We start from the raw sequence: 5,147 nt of genomic DNA, 5'->3' as shown, positions 1-5,147 counted from the left end.
AGTACTCCTACAACTCATTAGAAAAAGTCTGTTCCATGTCTTCCGCCCATTTCTTGGCTGGATTTTTTGTTTTTTTTGGGGTGTTGAGTTTGATAAGCTCTTTATAGATTTTGGATACCAGCCCTTTGTTTGATAAGTCATTTGCAAATATCTTCTCCCATTTCATAGGTTATCTTTTAGTTTTGTTAACTGTTTCCTTTGCTGTGCAAAAGCTTTTTATCTTGATGAAATCCCAATAGTTCATTTTTGCCTTTGTTTTCCTTGTCTTTGGAGACCTGCGTAGCAAAAAGTTGCTGCAGCTAAGGTTGAAGAAGTTGCTGCCTGTGTTGTCCTCTAGGGTTTTGATGTATTCCTGTCTCACATTTAAGTCTTTCATCCATTTGAGTCTATTTTTGTGTGTGGTGTAAGAAAGTGGTTCCGTTTTATTCTTCAGACATTTCTCCAAAGAAGACATACAAGAGGCTAACAGATACATGAAAAAATGCTCACATCACTCAGCATCAGGGAAATACAGATCAAAACTAAAATGAGATACCACCTCACACCAGTGAGAATGACTAAAATTAATAATTCAGGAAACCACAGATGTTGGTGAGGATGTGGAGAAGGAGGGACCCTCTTGCACTGTTGGTGAGAATAAAAACTGTTGCAGCCACTGTGGAAAACAGTATGATGGTTCCTCAAAAAGTTAATAGAGCTACCCTATGACCCAGCAATTGCACTACTAGGTACTTATCCAAAGGATGCAAACAGTGATTTGAAGGAGCACATGCACCCAAATGTTTGTAGCAGCAATGTACTATAGCCAAACTACGGGAAGAGCTCAAATGTCCCTTAACAGGTGAATGGATAAAGAAGAAGTGGTGTTTACGTACACACACACACACACACACACACACACCAGAGCCATCAAAAAGAGTGAACTCTTGCCATTTTCAGTGATGTGGATGGAGCTGGCGGCTACTATGCTAAAGGAAATAAGACAGTAAGAGAAAGACAGATACATATGATTTCACTCATATGTAGAAATTAGGAAACAAAACAGATGAACACAGGGAAGAAAACATAAAATGAGATAAAAATAAAGAGGGAGGCAAACCATAAGAGAGGCTGAACTCGAGGAAACCACCTGAAGATTCTGGGATGGGGAAGGAATAATTGGGGGATGGGCATTAAGGAGGACACTTGATGTCACGGGCACTGGTGTAATATGCAACTAATGAATCCCTAAATTCTACACCCGGAACTAATAATGCAGTATATGTCAACTAAACTGAATGTAAATAAAGAGTTTTAAAAATTTAAAAAAAGAAAAAAAAGGAAAGAACTATTCCTATTTCTAGAAAATGAGTAAAATTCCAATTCTAAACTATTGATTAAAGGAAAAAACATTGCCCCAAACACACAAAATTACATTCAAATCCATTAATAACCAAATACATGAAACTTTAAGCAATAAAATAGATTTTTTTATCATTTTTGTAAAGAAAAAAGTGAACTACCTGATGTTGAAACTCATGAACAATGTTTCTAGGATCACAAACTGTGCATCTTTTCTGTATTAAGAGCTGGAAAGTTCTTTCTATCCCTTTTCCCAATAAGAATCGATTGTGAGAAAAAAATCAGAGATGCATACAAAAATTTCATCTCTAAGTTTTTATAAAAATAGAAAAAAGGAATTGTCAAAACTGATGGAATGGCAAGGGAGAATACATCTATAAAGTGTAATATTATCAAGCTATTAAATTGAAATTTTAGAAGAACACTTAAGTATGAAAATGTACTAATAAAAAATCAGTACCAGTAAAATACTTGGGGAAATCCCAAATATCTGGAAATTAACAACATTCTTTTAAATAATTATTGAATCATGGAAAAATCATAATGGCTATTAGAGACTATTTAGGACTGAATAAAATATTTAAAAAATATACCAATAATCCAGAAGAAGGTAGGAGGAGTGAGCAGAGAAAGACAAATCAGAGGAAAACAAAAACCAAAAAGCAGACGGCTTAAATCTAACCATATCAATAGTAACCAAACTTTGGGATTCAGCTCCACAAGTTTTAGAATAAAACCCCCATAACTTTTAATGCTGCTATTAGACAAGAAGAAGGGTTGAAATCGAATGACTCAATGTACCATTTTAAGAAGCAAGAAACTGGGGGAGCACCTGGTGACTCAGTCAGTTCACGGACCCTTGATTTTGGCTCAGGTCATGATGTCATGGTCGTGAGATTGAGCCCTAGCCTGGGCTCTGTACTGGGTGTGGAGACTGCGTTGGACTCTCTGTCCTTCTTCAGTCCTTCCCCCTCATTCCCAATCTCTCTTTAAAAAAAAAAAGGCAGCAAGAAACAGAGGAGCAGAGCAGAAAACATACTCATTGTCTATTGTTGTGTTTCTATTACAACAAATAAAGCACCTTAAACCAGCAAACATATATTTCTTGCAGTCGGAGTGGGGGAGGGGCCTGCAACTTCCACTGGGTATTTCGCTCAGAGGGGTCACAAGTCTGAAATCCAGTGTCAGTTGACTGCATTCTCATCAGGAGGCCTAACAAGAGCAAGATCCTCTCTTGAGTTCCCTTCGTTTCCTCTCCGCTGTGTGGGTGAGGTCCTCTTGTTCTTGCTCCAGTGGCCTGGGGACCAGCCTCAGCTCCTGCACATGGTCCCTTTCTTCATGCACCCTTTCCAGCATGTGGCTTGCTTCTTTGAGGCCTGTAAGAGAATCTCTCTGATGCTTTATTTCTTTTTCAAGACATACCTGATTAGATAGCTTGAGAAAATCTCCCTTTTGATTAACCAGAGATCAATGATTAGAAGCCTATATATTGAGTGTTAGCTCATCATATTGACAAGTCTTCATCACATTCAAGAAGAGAAGATAAGAAAAGGATGAGGGTTTTGGGGGACAGGAAACTTAGAATCCATCTAAGAGTTCTGCCTACTACATACAAAATAAGTCAGAGGAATAAAACCATAAAGATAACAGAAGAAATCAACATACTGAAAAACAAAAAACCAGAATCAATTAACAACGACCAAAGTCAATTCTTTGATAAACTGAGAAACTTAGCTAAATGGATCAAAAAGTAAAGGAGGAAAACCATCAGCAATACTAGGAATGAAAGAAAGTCAGCACTAAATTAGAAATTATTATGTAAAATTTTATGTTAATAAAACTGACAACTAAATGAAATGAGCAAATTTCTTGGAAAATACAACTTGCCAAAATTGATACAAAAAGAAAAAAAAAGTGAATAGTCCTCCATCAATTAAGAGCTTAAGTTCTTTATTGAAAAACTTTCCCATGAAGAGAAATCCAGGTCCATACAGCCTGGCTGGTGTATTCTATCAAATATCCAAGGAGGAAACATTTCAATTCTATACCAACTCTTTCAGAAAATTGAGGAGTATTACCAAGGCATACTAGTAATAACTTTAAAAGGAAACGAAAACTCCACTTGTATTGGCATACAGTATGAAACAATTAGGAATAAATTTAATTAAAAATGTGCAAAATAGAACTACAAAAATGGAAAGCTGTATGAAGTTCATGGATAGGAAGACAGAGTTTTTAAATTTTTAAATTTTTAAGTTTTCAAATTCATCTATAGATTCAATGCAATCATAATTGAAATTCTAAGAGGCTTCCTTGACTACATTGAAAAAATCCATGTAAAAGTTCATATGGCAAGGCAAAAAACCTGGGTTAGTTAAAACAATTTAGGAAAAAAAACAACATAGTTATGAGCTTATACCAACTGATCTCAAGACTTAACACAAGGCAACAGTAATCAGGAAAGTGCGGTTTTGGGCATAAGGACAGATGTGTAAGATCATCTACTGGTAACCCAGAGGTAGGCTAACATTGATATGGCCCATTGATTGCTGACAAGGTTATAAAGTAATTCTATGGGAAAGAGGTAGGGTTTTTGTTTTTGTTTTGTTTCTTAAGGAAATGGTGGCAAAACACCTGGATGTCTGTATGGGGAAAAATCAACATCAACTCTTACCTCATGCTGTATACAAAAATTAACTTGCTATGTACCACATATCTAAATATAAGATAAGTTAAAAACTGTTACATTTCTAGAGGAAAATGTGAAAAATATATTTATAATATTAAGTTAGGCAAATAGTTTTGAAACAGGCTATACAAAACATGAACTATAAGAGAAAAAATGGTAAATAATTTCTATTAAATTAAAAATCTTTTCTGTTTGAAAGACACAGTTGAAAGAATATAAACACAGGTCACAAATCAGGTGGAAATATTTGCCAAACATATATCTGACACAGGGATATATATCCCAAATACATAAATAACTCCAATAATTGGGTAAGAGATGAACAACTCAAATTAAAAAAGAAGCAAAAGAATGCTTATTCAGCAAATGGTGCTGGAACAAGTGGATATTCACAGGAAAAAAAAGAATACTTTCCCTATACATATATCAAAAAAAGTCACTTTGAATGGTGCATAGACCTGAATGTACATGTGAAAACTGTAAAAATTCTAGCAAAAAGTAGAAGAGAATATTTTTGACCTCACGGTATACTTTCTTAGATAGGAAACACAAGTAGGCTCATAAAATTAAAAAGTTGATAAATTGTACTTTTTCAAAACTAAAATCTTGTGCTCTTCAAAAAATATCATTAAGAAAATGAACAGCAAGCTACAGACATAGAGAAGATATTTACAACTTGTAAATCAGACCAGAACAAAAAACTAAAGATGCCAAACTCTTGCAGAAGTGGAAGGTGTGAACAGACCCTTCACAGAAGATATACAGAGAGCCAATAGGACATGAGAAGAGAATCAGCATCATGGATCAGCAGAGAAATTAAAGCCATAGTGGGATCACACTACACTACAATACATACTCTTTGCAGTGGCTAAAGTTCAAGACTGCCAATGCTAAGTGTTGACAAGGGTGTGGAACTACTGTAGCTATCAGTCAGTGCTCGTGGGCATGTGACATGGTGCAGATGTTTTGGAAAAGAGTATCAAGCCTCTTCAAACCTTAAACATAAATCTACATGTGAGTCAGCAATTCTACTCCCAGCTATTTACAAAGGAGCCATGGAAACATGTCCACACAAACACTTGTATGTGAATTTTCATAGTAATTTTATTTCAATTAA

The sequence above is a fragment of the Mustela erminea genome, chromosome 17 (assembly GCF_009829155.1).
Source record: "Mustela erminea isolate mMusErm1 chromosome 17, mMusErm1.Pri, whole genome shotgun sequence".
Taxonomy (NCBI): Eukaryota; Metazoa; Chordata; class Mammalia; order Carnivora; family Mustelidae; genus Mustela; species Mustela erminea.
The sequence above is the reverse complement of the archived record's forward strand: the minus strand, read 5'-3'. Positions refer to the sequence as shown.